Source organism: Crocodylus porosus, unplaced genomic scaffold (assembly GCF_001723895.1).
Source record: "Crocodylus porosus isolate Cpor-Errol unplaced genomic scaffold, CroPor_comp1, whole genome shotgun sequence".
Lineage (NCBI taxonomy): Eukaryota > Metazoa > Chordata > Crocodylia > Crocodylidae > Crocodylus > Crocodylus porosus.
In genome coordinates this window covers 202488771-202516722 of record NW_017728906.1, presented here as the reverse complement: position 1 = coordinate 202516722, position 27952 = coordinate 202488771, and the positions used below count along the sequence as shown (strand labels likewise).

Below are 27952 nucleotides of genomic sequence, written 5' to 3'. Positions count from 1 at the left end.
TGTGCTGTTGAGTGAATAGTTAGGATCTTCACTTGTATAATTCTTTATTTTTGTATGATGCCTTAATGTTACATTAACTTCGATATTTTTCATGTGGGGGAATTAATATTTAAGGCATTTAATATTATGAAGGTTTTCGATTTAAATGCCTTAAATATTAATTCCCCCACATGTTAAATTCTCCAAAATATCAGATAGGCTAAAATATCAAACATTTTAGAGTATTATATATTAAACACCTGAAAATAGTAAACTTTCTGGGTTTTTGATTGCAGTCTTAACTGAACACTCCCCATGCTGGGAGTTGCTACATTGTCCAGGGCAGGGATAGAGGAGTTTCCCTCCAGGTCACTGGGGAGACTCTCACTGTGGAGGTCATGCTGCCACTTGGGGGATCACCTCTTTGGAGACCACTGCCTTTTGGGTTCAGGATCGCTGCTGCTGCTCCACGAGTGCTGCTGGGGGTTGCAGTGGAGGTCTGCTGCCTGCTGCCCATGGGGATCACCACCTGTCCCCTCCCTGTAAGCACCTCTGGAGTCTCCACCAACTCTTGCTGCTCAGGATCTCCACCGCTCAGGGGGGAGGTATTGTCATCATCACTTTGGGAACACCATTTAGGTCCCCAGCAGCTCTCACCACTTAGGGTCACTGCTAAGTGCATCCTCTCTGGGTTTCAGCTACTGGTCTCACTCGTCAGATGGCTTCTGAGCTGCTGCAGAAGGCAAGCGGACCTCTTTTCTCTTCCCTTTGATGCATCTCAACACGGTTCTCACTGGAGGCGGAGGGAGGGAGCAGAAAGAGCTCCAAGCTCTCCTGCTTTTCCCCTTCTCCCATTCTTGCTGTAACACCCAGACCTCAGAGAGGTAGAAGGGAACCCTGCTGTAGGTGTCTCCTCTGGTCCCAGGAGATGGATGAATAATCCCAGGTGGAACAGTGTGAGGATGGTGAGTCAGGGGCTGATTTGGGGCTGGGCATATGTGAGGTTGAACTGATGAGAGATCTGGGTCACAGGGTTCATTTGAAGACAGGAAGGAAGAATTAATAGTGACATAAGGGAAGGGCAGACATCAGAGTCGGTGCCTGCAGCATGGGTAGAAATCCCCGCAGTCAATAAATTCAAGAGAGCTGGCAACACTAATGGTTTCTCATGCTACGGGCATGGGGGAGTTAAGTCTGCTTCAGAAATGTAGACCAGAACACTATAGACAGGTCTTTTTTTCTCCTAATTTCAAGGTTTTTATAGTTTGACTTGTGATTTTTTTAAACTCTTTCGAGGTAGGGAATACTACATTTACACTACATGCAGGCACTTTGTTTTTCTTTCCCTTTAAAAAACAAATGTAAAACAACTGTTGTTAATGTAACTTTAGTGTTATCGAGTTACCATAAAATCACAGGACATGCAAAAGCCCATGGGTTTAGATCCATATTTTAAGATACATTTCACATTAACAAAAGTATAGTTATTTGCACAGTTAACTAAACACACAACTTAAGAAACACAAACCTTTCCTCCACCCTTTCCTCTTTTTATGTCTCAACTTCAGCTTCTTCTTCTCTGGCCTTGAAAAAGCCTGTCTTACCCTTTTATATCCGTTTAATCACTGCTGCAAAGATAATTTTCCTGGTTCCTTGTTTTTGACCATGCCACCCTTTGGCCAATATCTCCTTCTCCACTGCATGAAACACAACCTCTGTACTTCTAAGACACTTGGCAGCCAATTCTCACCCGGTCTGTCATCTCTCACTGTCTCAAGCCTCTGATGTCTCTCTCCACTTAGGAAAACGATTCCAGTTTTCATTACCCATTTGTTAAATTTTCAGGTGGGTCAGATGTGAGCATCTCTCCCACATCACTTCTCCTTGGCAGGAGCTGTTCATGCATAACCACCCCAGTGCCCATCTTCAAATCTGCCCTTTAAACCACTTCTCTGCCACAATGCATACAGCAAACCTCAGAAATGATTAGGTTGGGGGAGAGAGAGACTCTAGCATCACCACTTTTCTTCATGACCAGCATTATCTCATTATTATCTTGTGTCCCCATCTTTGGCTGTGCCTAACTGTTGTTTCCCCTCTTATATTTCAACTGTAAGCTCTTCTAGGCGTGGACTACCTGTTTGTTCGGTGTCTGTGCGGCTTGGAGCATGATGTGACACTGATCTGCTGGAGGCTCGTAGGCATTTCCATAATACATATAACAATAGTTATAAATGAATGCAGTGTGTGCAATGGAGCTGAATTAGCCAGTAACCTTAACCTTGCAATATGGTGTTTTTTTGACACAATGCAGCCTTCGTTTGTAATTCTGCAGCGCTGTTTTGAAAAACAGTTTCTATGACCAGCCTTACAAAATGATACTGTACTGAAATGTACCTACTAAAATTATTATAGCTTGTCTCTGTTTATTACTTCATCCTCATCCTGGCATTAACTTGTTCACTCAAATCAATTTTAAGGAAGAATTATTGGTTTTTGTCTTCCAGAATTTGGAATAAAATGTTGCTGGGAAATAAAGGCATGTTATTGAGAGTTTGCAACTCTACATTCCCTCTATAGTTTAATGCAGCACTTGAGCATGACCTATAGGCTCAAAACCATCAATAAGTTTTATTTGGATAGGTCCTTAAAATTTCCTTTCAGCTATCTTTACAAACCTTCTCTAAGGGTTTTTTTGGAATAAGTTATTGAGCACAAAGCGAACAAAATGGGATTCCAGTAATTAAGCAGCTAGTTGACTGTATCTCAAAAAAGCATGTACACTAAACAGTATTTCTTCCTTTATATGTTTGGGATTTAATAAACATTTTGAGTGAACTTTATTATTAGAATATTTTTATGGATAGAATTTGGTGTGCGACTTACTGTGCTTTCTTTGATGTATATATTTTTCAAAACTCAAACTCTATTTTCCTCATTTCAGAATACATTATAGTCTGAATTCTTATGCATAGTAATGCCGTTTCTCTGGGGTCCATTTTTTGGGGTTTTTATTTGAATTCTCCCTCCAGCAGGTGGTGCACACCTCTCTGTTATTGCATTATAACTGTCTTAAGGTTGACTCCCCTCTGACAGGTGACTAACTCCTTTGCTCTGAGATCTCCGGCTTTCTTGAGTGATGCCACCCTCTCTGGAGAAAGTGTTTGGTGATAGTGAAGATGGTTTTCACAGGTCAGGGCTGTATGGGTCAGAGCCCTCTTAAACTTGCCTGGGAAATGAAGAGGGATTTCTCTAATGTGCCTCTGGAGAAATAAGTCGTACTACAAAGAAAGGATAGCTCATTCTCCCACGTCCTTTGGGCCATATCAAGAGTAGGAAAATAGGTCATTTTGTAGAATGTTAGTTAACACTTTGAAACATGACCTATTTTCCTGGCAGTGGCTGCAAAGCAGATGAAGTTTTCTTGCAGAGTAAGTTTTCTATGAATCTTGAGGCTACTTTCATGCGCGAGATTCAAGAGAACATAATGGAAACATGGATATATCCGAATCCCACCCCTTTGTGCCGTACAAACAGGTGGAGCATGGACGATTGCTCCCAAACTCTTGACGAATGTTAAGTTGGAGGACACGGTATGCAGACGAGGAACTGGGAGCGGTTCCAGCTCCATGGCCATGTGTTGTGATTCATATGATAGAATGGGGCAGAAGAAAAAGTTGACAAGCTGTCAAAATTTGCTGTGTGCATCAAAACCGGCCAATCCCATGTAAAGGATTATCAGCTCCAGCAGTGAGAAAAGGCCAAAAATCTGATATCCCTACTAGAGCAGCAACTGTCTGAATTTCTGTTAATGAGGATTTTGAGATGACCTGGCATTCGACGTGGGCTTTCTTTTCATTGCTGCCTAGAACAGCTGCCTCGACCAGCACCTTCCAGCATGCTTTGTTGCATGGTTTTATTTTAATCAGCTTGCTACATAATGGCGAGAAGGTCTTTGGCAAGTGTATGCAGGTAGTGGAAGGATAAGGATCCCTTGAAAGCAAATGTGCTTAGTATACATCTAGGCTTTCCAGGGCTTGGATCTTGGAGGTCTGTCCAGGTTTTCCCAAGCAGCTACAAATCTTAGGAGTTTGGAAAGGCAGTCAATGCTCTGACAGGCCTTATTTCATAGGAACTTTTACTCCTGAAAATGCTAATGGTCCTTTATGAACAGTGCTGGCTATTTCAGTGGAAGACATGAAATCCCTATTTTATGCCTGAATACATATAAATAGATTATATTTGGATGTTTCTTTCTTACTTTAGTGGGTGATACACTTATACCGTGAAGTTGGATCACACAGGGTGCATCTACGCATGTTATTAATGCAACGCAATAAACTCGGGAGCAATTCAAGCCAGAGTCTGCTGCTCTTGGGCACAGTGTCTACAGGTGTGCCCAGGTTAATAGCAATTTGAGCTGGGACAGAGCAGCCCTGGGCTGGCAGGAAGCATGGGGGTTCAGTCCTAGGCTCCGGGTGGCAGCAGCGAAGGGGCTGGCAGGAGCCAGCAGTCTGGCCCCCAGCTGACTGGGTGCAATTTGTGCCCAGCGATCACTGTCTATATGTGCGTTTCATTGCACTTAATGACTCTGCCATAAGACAGTACTGTCTCCAACGGTACTATCTTACAGCGGAGTTAGTTACTTTACTGCCCCATAATACCAGTATGTGTGAACTGGAATGCTTTTCTGTGGAGCTAATTAGCCTACTCCGCAGTAAAGCACACATGTAGATGCACCCCCAGTGTCTTCTAGTTAACTTTTGTACAGATGTTGTTCTTAGTCACGTGTGATCCTTTAGATCATCATCTCATCAATCCCTTTGTTTCCGTATAGTGTGGCAGGAAGGGCCACTGCATAATTATACATCATATATAGTTATGATTGTGGAATTCCAAGGTAAACGTCATCACTCCCCAGATCCTTCTTAACTGGCCAAATGAACACCCTCTTTTGGTTATTTATTATGCATGATGATGTGGTGTCACACCAGCACCGTTCAGTCAAATGTCCAGATCCCTGCATCAGTCCGAACAGCCCGTAATGACTTTTTGCGGCACTCTGCAACTCATTGACAAAACAAGTTTCCATCTCAATATCACCGACCTAACATAATGTTTTACAGAAGAAAGAAGAGCAGAACAACCACAATAAGACAACAGGTCCCATGAGGAAAAAAAAAATCTGAAAGTTGAAAGCTGGCAAAAAGGGAATTCCCTTTAGACATAAGGTGCAGGGAACACCTTGGACCAGAGACTTTTTAGATCCTGTGGCTCTGCTACCCATTTTGAGCCCATCAGCCTAGGCAGCACATTGATGTCTGATAGTTTGCTTTTGGTTGTCAACTCAGCAAAGTCTTTCCTTCCTATCTTGGTTTGTGGACATAAGGAGAAGAGGGGTAGGGTTTTTTTGCTTTTTCTCTACCGTTTTGGTTTATTAGTAGCAAGAGTTCACATTTTCTCTTTCTCTCTAAAAAGTTTGAACATTTAGTGACTTTGGCACAACCAGTTTTTGTTCTTGGCATGTCCTGGGATCAGCATATCACCCACTCACCTGATTGAGGGCTTGCCTTTGCCACAAAGCTATGTCACCTACAGGCATGAAAAGATTGATCTCCCTGGCTGTTTTAGCTATGCCAACAAGCCCTGGGTCCCAAGACAGCTCTGCTGACCAGAGCTGCTGGCTTGGGTCAAGTTGTTTGAGAGGTGGTGTCACTAATCAGTTCAGAAAAACTCCTGACATGTGCTGTCTTCACTCTGAGCTCCACCAACTCAACTATGCATACATTGCTATAGTGGCAGCAGCTCCATAGCACAGATAAACTCTTAGCATCCATCAGACCTGCAGGGACCGCCATCTACTTGCAGTGCCAGGAGCTACATGCCATTGCTGTGCTGTCTTTGAGTCATGGCTTAAATTGCTGTCAAAATCTGAGGTGTAAATTCCCTGAGTGGGGAGGAGAGCACAGTCCTAATCAGGACTGCACAAATATTTTCTTCCAGGCTCATGCAATATGCTACAGAGAAAATACGAAGAAGCTTTGTTGAATATCTCATCGTAGGAGGTCCACTTGAATACTGATTTCCTAGTTTTCCAGAATAGTGCAGTAAGGCTCTCAGTCCTTGTAGCTGTTGAGTGGCTAGTATTGGATTAGAGCAAAGGTTCAATATGTTGTATGTACCTTGTCCTAGTGCCTTGCCACCGTGCATGTCCTACACAGCCACTCGCACAAAGGCTTAGTTGGGGGTAGGGGCCTTTATTTCTGATGTATAATTTACCACATCTTCCCAGTGCGTCGGCCTTGTTTGTACTGATAAACGAGCGTTCTCTGTGCTCAGCCTGCAGAATTATTTGCACGTTGAACACCGGGCTGCTCTAACATACCTGTTTTTGATGAGGTACGTTTGAATTCGGGAGTTTGGTTAATAACCCGCACCATTCAGAAATTCTTTTGTTAGCTCAGGGAAGCTGCGTGTTCTAATAAATAGTGCCAAAAGGGACAAACTGACATTAAAAGCATTAATTAGTCTTGCTTGACTGCAAAAAGAATAGAGTTGGTGTGAGCCAGCTTTTGATTTAGCCTTTTGCAGCCCTTTGATTTTGTCTAAGCTCGTTAAAGAGCCCATATCACTGATTTCTGTTTTCTGCTCAGTTGCATAATTAGAGTTCAGTAGGAAATGCAGTGATTAAGCCATGGGACTATGGTGTCCTCTCCAATGAGATATTTCTGAGGGTCCCGTCCCCCCAAACAACTCGGCTAACGTGTTGCATAAGTTTTAATGGAGAAATATTCTCAGCTTGTAGATACTACCACTTGTAGAAGTGTTAGGTATCTTGTAACTGCATAAGAGGGTCTGTCCCAAGCTCTGGGCCCCTGTGACAGATTCAGTGAATTACAGTTTATGCGGTATTGGCTCATTCGGTGCTACCTTGGCAGCCATGCAAATGCAACGGCGATCAACAAGCTCCACCAAAGACATCACTACCGTCAGTCCTCCCCCCAGGCTGGGAAGGAAAGATGGGTCTTGCTGTGTAGCCCAACAATGTAGCCCAACTCATTCAATATATCTGGACTTAAAAAAGCCTTTGATCTGGTGCCCCATGATCTCCTCATGGAAAAACTGGCCAACTGTGGCCTGGGCTACACCACAGTCGGATGGCTGGGGCATTGGCTCTGAGTTCAGACCGAGAGAGTAGCGGTCGATGGTAGCAAATCATTATGGCGCTCCGTGACCAGTGGTGTCCCCCAAGGCTCTGTCCTTGGACTGGTTCTCTTTAGCATCTTTATCAACGATGTGGACATTGGTGTCAGAAGTGCACTGTCCAAGTTCGCCAATGACACTAAATTTTGGGGTATAGCGTCCACATCAGAGGACAGGCTAATGATCCAGGCTGACTTGGATAAGCTTAGTAAGTGGGCAGATATAAACCTGATGACATTCAATGCCAAAAAATGCGGTACTCTACCTCGCGGGGTGGGGGGGTGGAAACCCGCAGCATGCTTATAGGCTCGGCAATGTTACGCCCGCTAGCTCTACAGCTGAAAAAGACTTGTGGGTCATGATTGACCACAAGATGAACGTGAGCCACCAATGCAATGTCGCAGCTGGTAAAGCAAAAAGAACTCTGGCTTGTATCTATAGATATTCATAAATCCCAGGATGTCATCCTCCCGCTGTACTTGGCCTTGGTGAGGCTGCAGCTGAAGTACTGCATCCAATTCTGGGCTCCGCAATTCAAGGAGGATGTGGAGAAGCTTGAGAGAGTCCAGAGGAGAGCCACATGCATGATTAGAGGGCAAGAGAATAGGCCTTATGAGGAGAGGCTGAGAGCCATGGGACACTTCATCCTGGAAAAGCACAGGCTCGGGGGGGACCTGGTGGTAGCCTATAAGTATGTAAGAGGTGTGCATCAGGACCTGGGGCAATGTTTGTTCACCAGAGCGCCCCAAGGGATAACAGGAACCAACAGTCATAAACTCCTCCATGACCGATTCAGGCTGGACATAAGGAAAAACTTCTTTACTGTCCGAGCCCCCAAGGCCTGGAATAGACTCCCTCCATAAGGGGTGCAGGCACCTACTCTGGACTCATTCAAGAAGCACACTTGGATGCTTATCTTGCATCCTTTGCTGGGATCCTTTGACCCTAGCTGATTTCCTTCCCTTGGGGCAGGGGGCTGGACTTGATCTTCAAGGTCCCTTCCAGCCCTAATGTCTATGAAATCTATTAAATGTAGCTGAGATTCCTGTGTTGTGTGTGTGGACAGACACCCCTGTGGCATGGTTTCCATAATGGCTCCTCCTGTGTATCTGCTCAATGTACAGAAATGTAATAACAATTCAAACTGAAATCATGTTCTAGATCAGTGATCTTCAGCGGGAGTGCCACAAGATCCTTTGAAGGGTGCCGTGATGTTCAGTGTCTAGGGGAGGAGGGGAGTGCTGGCACCTCCATAGACCAGTTATCTCTGGCCACTTCCATCAGCCTTTGGAGCAATGGAGGTGTGGGGGAAGGAGCAGGGTTACAAAGCACAGGTTTCTGCCCTCCCCCCCCCGAGAGCCATTGCACTGCCCATCCCCATGTTCCAGCAGTGAGCTCTACCACGGGCAGGCAGGCGGGTAGACATGGGGCTGCACTTCTTCAGCCCAGCTCATTCCCCCCCGGAGCTGGTAGAAGGGCTGCAGAGAATGGGTGGTTCTGGTCACTGGCATTCAAATCCTTGGAGGAGCAACCTCAGTGGCAGAAGCCATGCTCACCCCCTCACGTACAGGCTGAAGGCAGGAAGATGGAAGATGTTGGAAAGAGCAGGGCACAGCAGGCACCTTCAGCTGGCACCAGCCTCTGCATCAGCAATCACGATCACCCCCTTCCATCTGCTGCAGGGATAGCTGCCTCCTTCAGGGGTCTAATGACCCAACTTTAAGCCCCCCAGTTTGCTCTGCTGAGTAGCCCATGCCAGCTCTGAGCGCTGTGCACCACCCCTCACCATATTCTGAGGGTACCCTGCCTGCTGCCACCACCCTGGAAGATCATTTTAAGGGCGCCATAGGGTGCAAGAAGGTAAGCCCTGTCAGAAATACATTTGTCCATAAATGGGGCACCACTACACTGGGGTTGCCTCCAGGCTACAGAGGTTGAGAACCTCTGGGCTAGATTGTCATACAGACTCGCATTGATTAGACCTGGCTGCAGAAGAGGCTAGTTAGTGCCAACCTGGTTTGATTTTTTTTTTTTTTTGGCTTATATTTTGTGCGCGAATTAAATTGCCCCCACTTGTGTTAAAGCTCCACCCTGTTTTATCAATCATTCCATCACGTGCTAGAAAAGAAGAAGGTTGCTTTTGGGTTAGATGGAGTTTGTATTCACATTAAAAAAAGACCAGTTTTGTAATTGTATTCACATTAAAACAAGAACAGTTGCCCACATCTGTTCCTGCACAGTGGCATCTCGGATGCTGCAATTATTTTCTTTTTATAATTATATTTGATATGGTGGAGCACTGTGAAAATGCAAATGGGTTGGGTGGCTGCTGATTGTGATGTTTCTTAATGAAGTCACATAAGGCAACATCAGACTAAGATTGAGAATTTCTCACCATTATCCCTGTCACTCAGGGATGCTATTTATGGAGTTGTCTTGCCTTGTCACGAAAATTGAGAACCCCAACAAATTATGACGATTAATGTATCTTTCTGCTAGTCCAATAAAAGGTGAGGGTCAAAGAAATAAACCTTTGTTATTTGGTAAACCACACATGAGGATTGTCATTCAGGTTTCTTGACAAGTCATAATTTAAAATGTTGACAGCCCTTTGAGTGAACAAGTCCATTTGCAGCCAACCAAATGGTGATTTTTGGGTTCCCCATGCTGAATGCTGGTGGAGCATCAGATTTTCTTTGGAAGTAATATGTCATAATAAAGTAGGACAGACCTTCAAGGGATTTCTGTGTCATTGGATCCCCCATAGCAGACCAATGGGTTACAAGTCTCAGTTTGCTTGATAAGCATAATAAATACTCAAGATGCCAAATCTTGCTTTGGACTTGGATTACTTGGTATGCTCTGGGAATCCAGGTGAGGACTGAGATGGAAAAATAAGTCTCCCATGTAGTTCGTATAGGGGGTGCATACTGCCCGACTGCATAGTTTAATGCCCCAAGTTGCAAGTGATACTTCAGTACCAGATATTTTTTCCTTACTTTGATGAAGATTTTTTGCTCCATTCCCTTCTTCATTAGCCTAGTGATCCCCCCTTCCTTGTGCTCTTGTTTTCATTAGGTAAACAACTTCTTATGGCTCTTTTCCACTCCGGCTTTCAAATCCTCTTTTTTTGGAACAGAGGAGAAAATTAGTAATAGCTGCAGGCTTATTTTTCATAACAAAAAGACTAAATTTTTATGAGAAACAGTTTCCCCAAACCTATTCAGCTAGAGTCTAATGATAGGTTGTCATTTCTGAAATATTTGCTTTTCTGGAAGAGTTCAAACCTTAATCCTATGGCTTTTTTACTGGGATCTAATTCTTCTTTTTCCACAACTATTTGTCTGTGCTGGTGCCTATTAAGCACAGGGGTCTTTTGGAAGAAATCAGCTCTGGCCTGCGGAGATCACAATCTGAAGAGACAGACACGCTAACAGAAGACCTAAGGACTGCATGTCAACTAGTTTCTCCCTGTAGGCAGAAAGATGGAAGTGAGTCTTTAAGAGGGAAAGCACGAGCCCGGGAAAGTAAAACCATGCATGGAAACATCAGGGAGGAAGGCATAGAAGTGTCTGTTTGCCAGGAAGGGGCTCCCATTCTCCATACGGCTTTCTTATGTTGAAGGGACATCAACTAAAGTCCTGCTTTGAGCAAGGGCTTGGACTAGATTACCTCCTGAGGTCCTTTCCACCTCTCGTTTTCTATGATCCTATGAAAGTAGTGCACTTAATGTTCAACTTCAATAAAACAGAGAGAAGTGTGCTACTTCATGTGCAGAAGTTTGGTAGTTCCAACTTCAAGCCTTTAAAATCAGGAGTTGGACCTCAAAAGATCTCGAGACTTAAAGAACATGGCTGTTTTTCTCTTTCCTCTCTGGTTTTTGAAGCTTCAGGAACATATGGGTCCCATTTTCGAGCTTTCCTCTGAAAGCTACAGGACCAGAACTGGAGCTAAGGACTGGGAAAGGAGTAATATTGTGAGATCCACAAAAAGATGCATGCCAATTGGAAGTCACGCTACAAAAGGTTACATTCAAAATCTCTTACTGAAGCCTGCTGTCCTTCAGATACCTTCTTCTTTTCTTTCAAAAAATCAAAGTAGGCCCTTGTGCTTGTCAACCCATACACCTGATCAACAAAGCCAGGGGGAAAGGACTCTACCAGATTTGTTGTTGTGTTTAGTTAATTTAATTAGGCTACTGAGGGAAGATGACAGAAGATGGGAAGCTGTTGTAACACATCCTATATGTCCCTGGGGGATCATCTTGCTTTTTGGGGCCTTGCTGTATTAAAAGCGTTGTGTGAATTTGTGCAATGCATTTAGAACCCAAGTAGATAGCACAGACGTGTTTAAGAGGCTCCATATGGAAAAGAGGAAAATAGAGCCCTTCAAAGCAACAAACCAGGTCCCCTGCGTATCCCACTTCAGTTTTCATATACCTGAGGATCACCTCGGGATGCGGTTGTAGAAAGCTTTACTTAAAGTGGAACCACATCTGGGTGAGCGAGTGACCTCTGTGCCACGGTCCCAAAGGAAAACCGAAATCACCCTTAAGCTACGTTGCTTTGAGATCTGAAAACATTACCAGCAAGCATAGATCTTCATAACAGGCACAGCCGAAAACACCTCTGAAAAATCAGCTCACCCTCCCCGTACCTGACAAGCTGAGCCAAGGGCAGGCTCCCAAGTCTCTGCTTCTCTTGTGCAGCTGATAACATCAGTAGCGCTTAAAGCAGTGTAAGCAATGCAGGTCCCTGATCTGCTCTAGTCATTGATATCGTTGGCTGGAGAAGAAACAACGTGCTTAGGGCTTGAGCTCAGGTTCTGACGGGTAAAAAGCACTTCTGTTTACCTGGAAGAACTATACGCTATCCCTTTATCTTTTTCTTAATCCAGCTAAACAGCCCTTGAAAGTAGCACGCTTTTCTTCCAGACAAGGTGTCATCTGGCAGTACTGCTGCTGGCCCAGTTTTGGCATAAGCAAACAATTCAGTGATTTTCTCTTTAAATTTTTAACATTTTGCCTTCTAGACTAACCTGTACAATCGGCATTACCGATTTCTGTCCTCAGTGCATGTGCACCTGTGCCCTCTACTGAAGGCCATGCCAGCCTGGCTCAGGTATGTATATGTGCCCTCCTTTGTGATGGCAACCTCTAGAGTGGTGGCTCTCAACGGAGGTACGCTGGCATCATGGGGTGCTGCAAACCTCTGAAGAGTGCCTTGGGGTGCCATGTTATATTAGGTGTGCAAACCCAGGGATTTCAAGTAGGAATCTATAGTGTCAAAAGCGTTTTGACCTGTTGTGGACTTTCTGGGCTCTTTGCAACAGAAGAATTGCTCTAGTATTTTTCTGTAGTCAAGCAATGAGTGAAAGCAAGGAGCCGGCATTTTCCAAAGGGGGCCTCGAGTCTAAGCAGATTGTGAGCCGCTGTTCTTAGAGGCTTATCCATGCATAGTGGGGACGTTTCGTATTCACTCTGTGTCTGCGACCTGCAGTCTTCCCCACTGAACTAAATGGGTCTGCCTACTGCCAAAAACTTTAAATTGACTCTAATAGCTGGAGGTGGTGCATTAAAATGAAGGCTTGAAGTTCCTGGTAGATCAGGCATTCCACTGGATTGCCTTTAGCCTGCAGATACACAGCCTGGCTTTTTATGTGGATTCCTCATCAGATTTTCAGCAACAGTTGCTCTCCTTGCACGACCAAGTAGAAATAGTCTACCTCTTGATCACCAGAGTGCTATGTGCTCAGATACTGCAGTCATTGGGAAAGGGGAGTTGTATAAGAGCCTAGAGAGAAAGAGGAGGTGCCTTCTTGGCAAGGGAGCTTTTACATTAACCCACTTTTGCCGTTCTTCCAGACGTTGAGAGTGAAGTAGTTTGCTGTTTAAACAATATCTATTCGATTGCCTTCAGTGAGTGGCCAACCTGTGGCACAGGGGTATGACATGTAGCAGGTTGGGGAAGGGGCAGACAGCACCGGAGTAGGCAGGGCAGGAAGCAGAAAGCAGAGCAGCAGATTGGGCAGGGGAAGGTGGTCAGCATGGCACTCGGAGAAAGCCCAGGCTAGTTTGGGGCACACTTGCCGGAAAGGTGACGTCCTCACTGGCGTCCTAGATGTTGTAGGAATACCAACAAACATTAACGAGGAAAAGATAATTTATTTTCCTTCTATTAGTTGTTTCCCTACTACGCTAGGCCCCAACCCCAAGCAGTCTGAAAAAATGTTGTAGCCTCTTGGAAATACAGACTTTCTGGGTTCAAGCGTGGTATCGGTCCAGTTCTTCTCAGATTTTCTAAGGGTGTCTCTAGCATTAAGCCTCCAACTAGACAGGTAATCCCCTCTAGATTCCTGACCTAGTCTTGAAATTACTATCTCCTGCCTTTTCTGAGCCCTTAGGGTCTATTCCAATGTATTTTCCCCTTCATCAAGACAGCTTTCTTAATTGCTGTGACTGTTGGACACAAATCTTTCTTACTCTTCTGTCTTGCGGACCTCCTTTTCTTCAGTTCCATCACAATAAAGTAGCTGCTGGAACCGCGCCAGGCCTTTAGCCCAAAGTGTCTTCTTGCTTTCATACGCGACAAGGAATAGTCCTGCCAGCTTTCTGTTCTAATCCCTTTTTTGAGAGACAAAGAAATCGGCCCTGTCTAGACGTCAGAGCTCTGAAGATTGTATTTGCTTTAGAATGCAGTAAATTTAAGACTGGGGGTTCCCTCGTCCTCCTTTTCATCACACATAAAAGTCCTCAAAGCCTCCAAATCTGCCATTGCAAGATGGATTAAGTCTCGTGTAACGAGCCTACAATTCGGCAGCGCTTCAGCGTCCCTAGAAAGAGGAGAACATTTTGCAGCCAAGTATGAAATGGCATGTAGGGAGGTTTGCAAAGATGCTGCGTTGCACGGCCCCTGTAGTGTGTAGGCTAAGGATTCGTCACGTCGGGCCTTGCTTCCTATCTGCTGCTGCCTTCAGGCACAAGTTACAGGCATAATTATCAGCTGTTCTTCAATTTTCTCACTATGGATAGCTTTCTCTCTGCAATTGTTTTCCTTGAATCCACATTTAAAAGGTTGTTAGATAGAGAGTGGCAGCTTATGGTTTAGATCTGATTTTGAACAGAAGCAGCAAAACCCCTCAGTTTGTCTGATTATTTACTGTTTCATTCTGTTTTTTCAGTGATGGTATATTTTTTCCCCCTTTCTCTTCTTTGTTTAGGGGGAAGGTTAAGCCATTTCTTACCTTCAGTTAAATGGGTCGGTCAAGCCTTTGGATCCTTGTTTTTCTAACGTGGTTTCTGGAAATCATGCGAGAATTGGCAGCTGTCTTGTGCAAAGGTTTCCTATCAGGTTTTGGGCCTTTTCCCTAGAAGGCTCTTCTGCAGTTTAGCTGATGTGGAGCAGTTTCTTGTCTCTTGCTTTTGAGGTTGGTATAATTAAGCCTTTGGGGTAGAAAGGTGCACTTCTGTTGGGAGTTAAACCTGCTTGCATCAAGGCTGGATTCACTCCAGTGAGTTTGAGGATGGATAGTTGCTAAAGAGCTGCACTTTCAAGTCATGTGGAATAGCTTTGAGATTGCTAGGCTCATGGCTGCTAGCGAGTGCTGGTAGTAATTGTAGACACTCAGATGTCGCATAAGAACCTGAACAGACTGGAATTTCTCATCTTTGAAGGGACTCGAAGAAAATAATATATATTTGGATCCAGAGCTTCCAGGCCAGTGGCTCTCAAACTTTTTAGACTCAAGGCACTCCTGGATAGATATGAGAGACCCACTGGAAAACACCAACTCTTAGCTTTCCTCATTTTTTTTTTTATTGCAAAAAAATAAATAGGCAGGCCAGGTTCTTTGGGTAGATGTGATATCTTTAATTGGACCAACTAAATAGTTGGAAAAAGATTATTTGCCAGCTTTCAAGGGCAAATACCCTTCATCAGGCTTAGAGAGACTCTGCATAAGCACCTATGCCTGACAAAGGGTGTTTGTGCCCAAAAGCTTGCAAATAAATTTTTTTGCAATTTTTTAGTTGGTCTAATAAAAAAAGATCACATCTACTCAAAGAACCTTGTCTATCTATGCCCTTAGACCGGGGTGGGCAAAATGCATCCTGCTGCCTGTCATGTGGCCCTCACTGGCTTGCTGAAACTCAGTAAGTGTCCCTCTGCCCAAAATAATTGCCCACCCCTGCCTTAGACCAACACAGCTATAACCAACAACCTTGCAAAATAGTAGAGCAGTTTTTCTGCTGCAAAAAGTTCAGAAAAACCAAAACTGTGGTGTGCACATTTAAAAGTGCATGGTGCCCCATGGCACCCTGGAAAGGATCTCAAGGCACCCCAGGGTGCCACAGCACCCCAGTGAGAATCACTGCTCTAGACTGACTGTCATCTTTGCTCTCCCACTCCTTTCCTCAAGGCAATCGGGGTGAAATTACTCAAGTCTTACCATAATTGCAGATATGTCTGTTTGCTTACTCAGGATGCTCCTTCTTTTCTTCTTAACATGGTCATTTAGCAAGATTTCCTTCTTGCCCAGGGACACAAGGCTAAGGATAAAAATAATTGCGTCTCAGTTGAGTTGTTTAGGACTGTCTTTGGCAAACTGTTAAGAGCCGCCTTTCCCTTTCCAGTGCAGGGAAACAGGAACAGCCCCATGGTTCCAGGCCAGAAGCCTCTGCTAGGCAGGGGTTTCTGGTTGAGGCGGCAGGACTGGGCAGACCTTGCTGCTGGGTCCTGCCACTAGCTTCCTCTGGGTCCTATTGCCCCTGGCTCCATTATTTTTGACAGGCAGCTAGGAGCAAATAAATATTCATTTTCTAATTTTTTTTAGGGGCCCCGCGGGCCGGATAAAATGCCCTGGTGGGCCAGATCCCATCCCCAGGCTGTATTTTGCCCACTGTGGCAGGACAGTCCCTAGGGGTGCCGTGACCTCCCCTAGCGCCCTTGCCTACCGTGCCAGCCTGGGTCATGAATGCACCCTCTATCTCGCCTGCCGTGTCTTTGATCTTATTATTATTATTAATGGGAGGCTGCCTTCCTTGGCACGGGGCCGGTTTTGCTATACCGGGGTTCCATTCTATTCCCTGTGCTGGTCCTCTCTCGGGGCCTACCCGATATGCTCGCCCCCTCTCCCAGGCCTGCTCGATATATGCGCCCGCCCCTGGGGCCTCTCTCAGACTGCGCCCTTTTGCCCTCCCTGGGTTTCTCAATGGGCTTACTCCGCTCTCAGGGCTCCTCAATTACAGGCAGTGTCCTTGAGGCCTCCTCCACCCCTACAGCCTTGCCCGGTCCTCCGGTCTTACACAAACAACCAAACAGAAAACCCAAAGCTCTAAGCCAACTGGCTGCAACACAAAACTAAGCCCCCCGGCTATAACATATACTCCTGCCAGGGTTCTCTCCCCCCCGTCTCATCATGTAGACTCTCAGTCAGACAGCCGTGCCGTGCCGTGCCGTGCTCCGCTCTGCAGCAGAGTTGCTGCTCCTCCAGCTGCCAGAGTGGAACTGGCTCTGGCCTTAGCCTTCTCTGTTTATAAAGGCCAGGCCCTGCCCCCTGGCAGTCAGCTGACCCAATTAGTTGCCATAGCAAGTGGCACCTGCTGCCCTAATGAATGGCAGCTAAACCCATTTACTACTATTCAGTAGCAGGCAACCTAGTGCCCTGCTACACCCACCCTTGATCTAAACCATCCTAGACCCAAATTTTTGTCTAACCTATTCTTAAAAGCTTTGGGAACAACCTCTTGATGCAACTATCAAGCATAATGCTTGAAATATAAGCACTTTACGCTGTTGCAGGTACAACAGTGGGACAGGGCCATTGTTCTTGTCCTGCCACTGCAAGGTCAGCTTCCAAAATATACTCAGTAGGTTCAAGAAAGAGAACCATGCCTCCTGCTGTAGAGGAAGGGGGAAAAGCCCTGCACAGTCCATGCCAATCTGATTGCGGAGCAAAATTCCTGCCTGATCCTAAATGCAGCAGTTGGTCTGGGATTTAGTTTTCATGTCTGGAGTGATTTTTATAAGGTGAGAAAGAGATACCTGCCTTCCAGCTACCCCCAAACACAGGATCCAAATGGCTTGATATAAGCTTTTCTAGCCTTGATTTTCTGCCAGAGCCTCCTGGCTGGTTTGTGGGTCTTTTCTGATTCTCACCTTATTCTGTCAGCTCCCATTTTGCCATGTGCTCTTTAACAGGCGTCTCTGTATGTCTTTCCCCACCAGTCATAGCTTTCTCAGTCAACAGCCACCGAGTAAAATCAGCCACCTTTCTGTCTGCTTCAGCATCAGCCACAAAGCCTCGAAGAATGGCAATAAAAACTGACAGGACTCGGCTCTATTTTCATTTGCTGCATTTGGGAAGAGATCAGAGCAGCAGCAGGGGCACTGCAGCAGTTGTTTTCCGATTTAGCTGGTGGCAGTGCTGTCTTCCTACATGCCAGCCGCGTGATGGCTTTCCCTCTGCAGAAGCAACAGACAGTTACTTAGGGAAGTGTTTTACATGTTCCAGGTTAGTAGGGAAGTGGATTTTTAATACAGTTGAATAATAATAATAAAAAAATCAATTCAGTCATCATACCAGCGGACCTTTTGCTTTTCACTTGGCGGTCCGTAATTTATGTATAAGCTTTCCAAGGGAATTAGAATCTGGCTGAATGGCAGGTCTAGCTGATTCCAGTGTGCTTGGGTTTGGGGTTACTAAACACTTGGCATTTCTCATTAAACAGCGGAGATTTCAAATGTAGTAGTTGCTCTGCTTGTTGATTAAAATATATCCGATGACCTGGAAGCCATCTGCTTAAAAACCTTAATTAATATAATGAAGCTGCATGGAAGGCAACTGTCAGGGTACTCCTGTTGTAGCTTATTTACAGTCAGGGGCTTCCTTTAATGTGTCCCTCCATTTAATGCCCCTGCCTCCTAGATTTATGGTTTTTCCATGTCACCGGAGCATCCTTGGGCTCCCTTCCCCCATCCAACGGGGTGGAGGAATGGCGAGCTATTCTCATCGGCAGTGGGTTCGTTGCCTTCCAGAGAGTCTCGGTGTAATTCAGTTATGAATCATTGCTTTATTTGTCATGTCAAGCTCCAGCAGGATGGTTTAAAGTGCTTTTAGTCGGCAGTAATTTGAGGCACTCTGCCAAGCTGTTCAGCTGTTGTCAGACCTGGCAGTGGCTGCAGCTGATACGATGATAAAACGCATTCTGACTGCAGATTATTTCAGTGGCTGCAGGAATGCTGTTCATTTTTACATGTGGCAGGCAATAAGAACTAATTAACAGGCATATGAATTTGTTGGGCTTATCCCTGAGGATTACAGAGAGGGTGTGGGAAGTGGAAGCTGTTAAAGTATATATTTTAGCCTTCGTAAAGTGAAGTACATTTTCCTGAATGGCATTTTATATGCTTACCTCTCTTTTTTTTTTTTTTAAACTGAAAAATGATCAGCAAGATATTGGTGTCTCTCGTGCAACCAGAATGTTCTCTGCGTGCAAGAAGGCTTCATAATAAATATTCTGTGTCCTCAGAGAGAGGGAGTTTGCTGAAGGGAAAGCCTTCACGGGGGGAAATTACCCGGGTATTTGGTATTTACATTTGTGTTTCGGTTTGAACTTAAGATTCCCGTTGAGTTTACTAAGGATCCCAAGCTTAATTTACTAAGGATCCTAAGCTCGATTTAAAAAAAAAAAAAAAAAATCAGAATTTTTCAAGAAGAGAGGGCACAAGTCATGTTAGATTTCCAGTGAGTTGCTGCTCAGAGAAACAGTTTTAACACTGTCTTTAATATTACAAAAATCTCAGTACAGGCTGGAGGTAGGGGCATGGATTTTTGTGCACCGAAGGAAGTCTAGTCTTATTTTTTCCTCTCCAACTTCCAAGAAGATGACCTATTTCACAACATGGAATAGTAGAAGATGAGAAATGTGTAGCAGGTTGCTTTCAGGTTCATCTATGAAAAATACATGGGCACATCCATTATTCTCCTTATTGGCCTCTTCTTGTCTCCGAACTCACTGCTTCCCATGCAGCCCTGCAGTGATATTCCCCTAAGCCTCCATTGGGTGTCTGTTTTTTAAAACACTCCTCCTTCCCTCTGTTTCTTCATCTCTGCTTTCTTGCTTTGAAAGTCAGACCCCAAGCTGGTACTTGTTCCTCCTACTAACTTGTTTCCTAACAGCTGTCATTTACTTCCCCTCCTCCCCCCAGATCCCACCTATGAAACGAGAAGCATGTTAAAAACATTTGTTAGATTTACAATCTGATTTTGGGACTCTTACCATTCTGTTTCCTGACAGTAGATCTCTGTCATACTTAAAACCTGATGACTTGCAAATAAAAAACAGCTTCCAGCTAATTCTGTACCCTTTTTTGGCAAGAAGTCAGGCAAAGAACAAGGGAAACTAAATGTAAAAACTAGTGAGTCTGAAGGTGTCTCATTTCCCGGGGAAAGGAACTTTGGTTTTATTGGAGATGAGCTAGGTGCAATTTTATAGGAACCAGATCTGAACATCAAATGTTGCTGTCCTCTTGTGTCACCCTTATGCCAATAACACAATGCAGTCAAAGGAACAGACTGGCGTATGTAAAATAGAGCATTTATACTCCGAAGGGATTGGTGTGTGATGGTGACATTGAATTTTGTGTGATCGGTGCAGTTAGTGCTGTCCTTCAACGTTAAATAAGTCTACAGGGTGTTTTTTGAGGCCCCTGGCAGGCTTTAAACCAGTGGTGCAGTTTGCATCAGAGGAGTTTTGTCCCATTCTAAGCGTTACACTGCCTGCCATGCCGTATATGCATAGTAGGAGGTGCAGTGTTTGGGATGGGGGATAAAATTCTTCTGATCCCAATCATGCCATTGTTGAGCTGCCCCCAGTCCTGCAGATCAGGCAGCGGGCAGCTCTGTCCTGGATCTAGGGCTGCCCCCAACCCCCAGTAGGTTCCAGACCTGGGGCTTTTGGGGCTGGGGCTGAGGCTTAGTGGTGCTCAGGCGACTGTTGGACCTGGCCCTGACAGCCCCAGCTTAATATGAGACTCGCTTGGTGGCACACAGCGGCTGAATGTGTAGAACTGTTATTATTTGTGGTGCGACAAACACAAATCACACCATAACTGTAACGTGTGCCAGGGGCTTGAGGATCGGGAATTTAATGAAAGGCAATATTCCCAGTGCTTGTTTGAGTATCAATTGTCTAGCAGCCATCAAAACAATAGGCATCTTGCTGAGTTCGCGCCTTTGTCAAATGGTAGGTAAAACGATTGGAACGATATCTAGACAACCTACATTTAACTTCTTTAGTACAGAACTAATTATTCAGCACTTCAGGAAAATGGGAGGAGTTTAAGGAAGGGTAAGTTTCCCAGCAAGCTTCTTTCCATACTTTCTTCTGGGGTTTTAAGGCACAGTAGTATCCATTCTGCAGTTTGATTGTGCAGAGCCTGTTCTCAGGATATGTGTTTGGGGCTTTACCTTTTATAGTTTAGGCAAAAGACTAGATAGTTTAACAGTTTTCCTTTGATCTTGGGGCCTTGAGAATCGGTTCTGACCAGTTCCTCTGTGGTCTTTGGAAGATGCTAATCAGACAAAATTTAGTGCTCTGGGAAAACATGATCCCTAAGAGGCACCAGTGGTTCCTTATCTTCACCTGGGTGTCTATAAATTGGGGCTTCCTAGATTGGATGGTGCCTGCTACTTCATAAATTGATTTCCTATCTTATACACGTGACACATTTCATGCTAACAAGGTTCAGAAGTTCATTGGCACTTTGGCTCTGTAATGCCGACCTCAGAGGTATCCGGGAAGTTGGCTCAAATCTTAGCATAAGTATGCAGGTACAATATAGAGCTATAGAAACTATGTAAAGTTACGTGATTCATTCCACGGTTATTAATATACTTAAAGTTGCAGTGTGCACTTGACATGCGATCCAATCACAAGTCTGTAGAAACAGCCCATGACTACAGTTCCTTTTCTCGGGCAGGCCTTAAATCATCCATTTAGAAGATGACATGTTGTCTTGAGAAAGAGCTCCTGACATTCTCTACTAATCATAGCTTAACATCAGCAGACAGTTACCGAACAAGAGGAACTCGGTCCGTGTTACAAGGTAATTGTCCGTTGTGGCTCCTGTAGATCTTTAGTGACCAGAACTGGGTGAAATTTGCACTGGGGTGCCATTACCTCTTCCTTCCCTCAACCCAGTCCTGGAATCGCAGAAGCAGCCAGTCTGGCCAGGCTCTGAGCTTATTTTATCTTTAAACAGCTGGAAAACTCATGGTAAGAAATACAATTAGAAAGTAGCCTTTAGCTACTTTGTATCAGGTAGGGTAAAGGGCTAAAACAGTGTTTTATGAGTGATGTAAAGGCCAGTTAATGATACTTTTTTGTGGCTGTACTATTTTTTTACGTGTTTTACTTTTTTTTTTTTTCTCCATCAGTATTCAGGGCAATGAGTGATGTGGTACTGAAATCCCTATGTCCTTTAGACAAATAAAATACAACATTCTGCTCTTTCGGTGTAGCTTTTATTATCAGTTGCCTTATCTCAGAGTGGATATACTGAAGCCCTACTTTGATGTAGAATGTTACTTCCAGTTTTTCAACAAGGAACAGGGCAAGGAATAGCTTTCCTGAATTAAATCAATCTATATTTTGATCTCTCTGCCTGGACTTGCTAATGTTCGGCAAGAAGAATCTACATCCTAGGTACTGGAAATAGCCTGAGAGCTCTGCTTTCAAAGACCTTGACAAAATCATTTAGCTAATCAAATGCGACCAATGATCCATGAGTCCCATATCCTGAATCGGAGAAGTGTACTAGATGCATCAGTGGAAGGTGTAAGAATCCCTGTAATGGGCAATTATGCAATCAGCTGCCCCTAGGAGAACCTTCTTTGCAACGTTTTCTGGCTGATGTTTAGTTTATGCCCAGAGGCATCAGGATTTAATGCAAATTTGGATGTTCTCATTTGTCCATATAAATCTCAAATCCCTTTTCGAATCATTCGGAGCTCTTGGCCTCAGTGGCAGTGCTTGGCAGAGAATTCCACAGGCTAATTATGCATTTGTGCGAGAGGAAAAAAAATTAATCAATTTTTAATTTGTTGCCTTGTAGATTCATCCGCTCCCCTTGCTCTCTCTCCTATTAGAAGAAGGGGTGAATAAGAGTAACTGATGTATTTTCTTTGTACTGCCCATTATCTTGAATACTCCTTTCAGGTCCATCCTTATTCTTTTTTTCCCCATAGGTTAACAGTTTATTTCAGTCCTTTCAGTTGCATGCAAGGTGATATTTTTTGGGAAGGTGGGTGGTGTAGAGGGAGAAAAGGCATAAGGGAAGGGGAGTCAGGTGCTTTGGAAGCCTCCTTTCTTTCTGAGGTGGCATGGCCAGTATTGAGCATGGCATCTCTGAGGATGCCATCTGTGACATCTTCAGCTTTGTCTTCTAGCCTATTCCTTTATATCCTTTATATCCTTGCTCTTCAGCTTTTTCAGGCTGATGGCTCATATTTCAACAAAAAAAAGGGCAATAATGGCACCAGTGATAACGATACATAGATAATGGGTGAGTGCATGTGTGTTTTAAGAGGCAGAACCCTAAAGCAGAAGTATGTGCTGGACTGCAGGTATGGGATTTTCTTTGCTTTACATTTGACTAGTATTTCCAGTGTCTTCTACCTTCCGTTCTACCCAGCTGAACTGTTTTTTGTGGGTGCCCAGGGCTCTCAGCCATTGGGAATCACTGTTGGGTATAATCTAACAGTTCTTGGTTTTTGAACACCTTTGCATATGGAGCAGCTCACGGTGATGCCTGGGTCACTTTCCTGAGTAGGTGCAATAGATTTAAAACTGCATGCTGTGAATGAGCAGAATAAATTATTTTTCTAAATGTAGTCCTTGCATCTGTCAACAGTAAATCTCATTTCTCAGATCTGTGTTTGGTGTCTCTGAGTCCCTTTTTTTTTAGTATTTTAGTACAGGTTTCCCTTGATTTATGCGTGTTCTTTATATACGAATTCGCTTTTATGTGATGAGCATATTTAGCCCCATAATTCATTATATGTGAGGTAACTTTGCTCTTATGCGATCAGCATAGACGCCCCCCCTGCCCAAGCAGGTAAGTCTGTGGGGGGAGGGGAAAGGGCCATGGCCCCTCTCACCCCAGCCCTGAGCTGCAGCGGCCCTGGTAGCAGCCGGTGCCAGCAGCCACTGGGCTGCACTGTGCTCTGCCTGTCCTCCTTTGCCTGGGCTCACCCCAGCTCCTGGGCGGCGCTGGGCCATGGTGCAGGAAGCTGGTGTTGGCTGCTCCTGGGGTTGCTCCAGCATGGGCTGTGGCGAGTGCGGACAAGCAGAGCCCCGAGCGGCACGAGGTGCAACACTCATCCCAGCCCCGGCTGCAGCAGCCCCAGGAGCAGCCTCGACCAGCTGCCTCCACCAGGGCATGGCGCAGCCCAAAAGCAGAAGTGAGTGGGGGCAGGTGGAGCACGGTACAGCCCAGCGGCTGCAGGCAGCTGGCGACAGCTGCTCCTGGCACCACTGCAGCTGGAACTGGGGTCAGTGCTGCTCTGTTCCCTTTGCTTTGCTGCCTTGTGCAGCACCGGGAGTGGCACCCCTCCCCCCACCCCTTCCCTAGTCCCAGCCTCACTCTCTTCCTCACTGCCATGGGAACCTGTCCCTATTTGTTGCATTGTGAAGCAGGTTCGCTTTATGCGAATTCAATGCATGTGCCATGCTCCGGGAATGCATGTACAACATAAATCGAGGGAAACCTGTATTTAGTATTAATTTTGACCAACATAAATAATCTTATCCTTGCAAATGTTGGCATTTCACTTTGTCCAGTTTCAGTGATAATATATGAAATGACTCTGGTCTATGTAAGGGATCTGAGGGTGACTTGCTGTTTAACTTTGGCAGGTTGAAAATTGAACATTTAATCCTAGTCTGTTCCCTGTTGCTTAGTCAGTTTTAGTCCATGACAGTTCTTACCTCTTTTTTTTAATTGCTCTTTAGTTTCCTTTATACTCTCGTGCATGGGATTTTGTTTGGGTTTTTCTTTTGGATTTACTGAAAAAAAAAAAGACAAAAGAAACTGGTTTTCCCTAGGGTTAGGAAAAAGACATTTAGAAAGCCCCGAGCCTGAATTGATTCAGTCTTTGCAGGTTAATCTAAACTGCACAGAGTGAACAAATTTACAAGTGGACAGACGTCCACATTTCATTCAGGAAATGCAGGCATGTACCTGCAGTGGCTCAGGCCAGAAGCCCAGGGGCACTTGAGCAGCCCTCCCTTCCCTTTCCACAGGGAAGCTGAACTGAGGAGGTGGGGCCTAGTGAGGCCCCAGCAGGTCTGAGTATGACTGAAGAGGGGTTTAAACCCCCACCTTGACCTGCAGGGTTTGGAGGGTGGGGGGAAAGGAGGCATGGCCAGACCCCTGTGGCGGGGGAGGAGGGGTCTGGGACAGAAGTTGCATAAGCCAGTTGTACCCAAATCAGTTAAGTCTGATGCTACATTCAACTAGGTTTACCTTAAACCAGTTTTGGCCATTTTGAAACTGGTTTATGTACACTGAGCTTCTGTCCTGTTATGGGTTTAAACCAGTTTCTGTGCAACTTCTGTCCTTAGTCTAGCTGTTATGATATAGAACTGCTTGAAGTATTCTAGTTGATTGAGAGGCATCTTTTGTACAGAAGTTGTGCTACCCTAGCTCTCTTTGTTCCTGTTGTATTGTGTTCATTTAGGTGTTTTATCATTGTATTTTTATTTCTGCCAGTGTACTCAAATAAGGCATATCGGGCTATACTTCCCACAATTCTCTGTAATGCATTTGCAAATGATGCATACAACTTCTGTTATCCCCCAGTGCTCTGGTGCAATTAATAATTTTAATGAGATTACATATTTTTGTAAATGCTTTAGCTACTTAAATTCCTTCTCAACTCTTAGGTGGGCACCATTAAGTTTTATTGACTGACTTCCATTTAATCTGTCAGCTTGCTCTATCACATCACCTTGGCATCTCAGTCTTATGGTTCCTCATCCTCGTTCCTTGGACAAGAATATGCTTGAAAGAGGCTTCTAGTAGATCTAAGTTGTTTCTGGGTTGTTTTTGTGTATTTGCCCATCTGGTTTTTAGCTCATCCCTGATAGCCCATCCTATTTTCCTGCTAACATTTTATGCTACTTTCTATCTGTTTGCACTGATTTGAGTTTGCGTGTCCTGAAAGATGCATTTTTTTTGCTCAAATGTCACCTTGTATCTTACTGCTTAATTATATTTAATAATTTAATGTCTCCCCTAGCTTTTCTGTTTTCGTTTTGGGGTCAAAATATTTTCTGAAACTTGTATGATGTCCTTCAGCAGTCTCCCTGCTGAGCCGAAGGTTTTTAATTTTCTGACTAATATTTTTTCTTCTTCTCTTTCCTCTTTTTTCTTTAAGCTCTGTGTCATTGTGCTAGGTTTTTTGTATGATTTGTCCCCTAAAGACACTGGCCTTTAATATATTAAGTCTTTTGTTGCTTGATGTTCCTAACTGTAGCTTTTTTCAAGCCAACACTCAAGTGTTATTTAGGATGAAACGGAGATTAGCCTCTTTTCTTCTGAGCTAGCTATTCCAAGGGAAAAAAAATGTTTAAGGTATCGAGAAATTGCTTCTCTAAACCTCGTCCCAGTGTAGCAATCGACCTGTTCAGCTACCCACATATAAAACATTCGTGTGTCACAACAAAGCAATGTTTAGAGAAACTGTTTCTCGACACTTTAAATAATTGCTTTTTGGAGCAGTCTGTTTTGTAGCGTAGAAGAGGAAAGGCTGTTTTTAACTGGCAAGGCATAGCGTAGAAAGTACCAAAGAATAATCAGGCTTTCTGCAGTTGTACTAAATGAGAGCTCTGGTTTAATATGATCTAGTCTTTTAGCATATTTGCAGATTGACCACTATGTATTCCAGATGCTGGGTAGGTTTTCTTCTCTTTCTCCTCCCCCAAGACTTAATCAAATAAGTGATATTTGTAACCTTTTGGCATTTTGCATTGCGGTGCTTCATATTCTGCAAGGATGTAGCAGTAAATTGGATGGCAGTATTGTGTAACGTGTTTACTTGGTCCAAGTACACGTAGCCCCGTCAGCAGAGCCTGAACTCGGGCTGACCTTGAAAAAACCATAGACTGTGGAGAATAAAGATGGAGACAGCATGCCTTGAAATAAAACAGCCCAATAAATTATCTATTCATGTGACTACCGCAGATCGTCTCCACCGACTCTATTGATTGGCTTCAATTCAAGAAGCTAAGTTTTTTGCCGCATGTACCCAGCAAGCTGAAAGCTTAACATGGTGTCAGGAGTCATTAGTGTAGAAGCACGGAGAAAGCACAAGCAACTTTGGATTAACATGCACCCGTTGCTTGAAGAATACAATTAAGATTTTGACTTTTTTTTGTTGAAAACCTCAGCATTTATGGGATTGTTGCCCAAAAAAGATGCACACAAACATCCAATAAAGGTTTTGGGGGGCTCAAAAGTTAGATAGTGCTTGCTTCCGAACATAAAGCAAGAGACCATTGGGGGTCATTGCTGTGCCCTTGGCCTGGCTGTACGAGCAATCGTGGTTCAAGGGCCAGGTGCCTGGAGATTGGAAACTAGCTAATGTCCCCATTTATAAGAATGGGAGAAAGGAGGACCCAGGAAACTATAGGCCTATAAGCCTCACACCGGTCTTGGGGAAAATCCTTGAAAAAATTATCAAGGATCACATCTGTGAGAGGCCAGCAGGAGAGATCATGCCCAGGGGAAATCAACATGGGTTCATCAAAGGCAGGTCCTGCCAGACCAACCTGATGACCTTTTATGACCAGGTAACTAAATCCCTGGATGATGGTGTCACTGTGGACATAGTCTTTCTGGAATTTAAGAAGGTCTTTGACGCTGTCTCTCACCCCATCCTCGTTAAGAAATTGGGTGACTGTGGCATTGATGCCTACAGAGTTGGATGGGTCAAAAATTGGCTGATGGGGCGCACCCAGAGTGGTGGTGGACGGGTTGTACTCGACCTGGCTGGATGTGAATAGTGGGGTCCCCCAGGGCTCGGTCCTGGGGCCTACACTGTTCAACATCTTCATCAGCGACTTGGATGAGGGGGTGGAAAACACGTTGTCCAAGTTTGCTGATGACACCAAGATGCAGGAAGAGGTAGGCACGCTTGAAGGGAGTGAGAGGCTGCAATTAGATTTAGACAGACTACAGAAGTGGGTGGATGGTAATAGGATGTAGATAAATGCAGGGTGCTGCACCAGGGAGAAGGAATCCACAGCACACATACAAGCTGGGGAGCCCCCATCCCTTGTGAGCACAGAGGTGGAAAGGGATCTTGGAGTCATTATTGACTTGGTTGGAGGGCAACAGGAGGGCAACAGGGCAGGCCCTACAAGGAGAGACTGAGAGACCTGAACCTGTTCAGACTTAGCAAGCGGAGGCTGAGGGGGGATTTGGTGGCTGCCTACAAACTCGTTAGGGGAGATCAGCAGCAAATAGGAAGGGGCCTATTCCCCCCAGCAGCACCTGGGGTGACGAGGAACAATGGCCAGAGGCTGCTGAAGAACAGGTTCAGGTTAGAGATTAGGAGGCGCTGTTTCACTGTTTCATAGATTTCATAGACATTAGGGCTGGAAGGGACCTCGGGAGATCATCGAGTCCAGTCCCCTGCCCAAAGGGCAGGAAGTCAGCTGGGGTCATAGGATCCCAGCAAGATAAGCATCCAATTTACTCTTGAAGGT

General features: G+C 44.8%; 1 protein-coding gene across 2 annotated transcripts in view; it reads left to right on the top strand.

The window, feature by feature from the left end:
• FAM168A (family with sequence similarity 168 member A) overlaps positions 1–27952 on the top strand; it is a 257430-nt gene that overhangs the window by 472 nt on the left and 229006 nt on the right. The gene's annotated exons all lie outside the window — the stretch shown is intronic.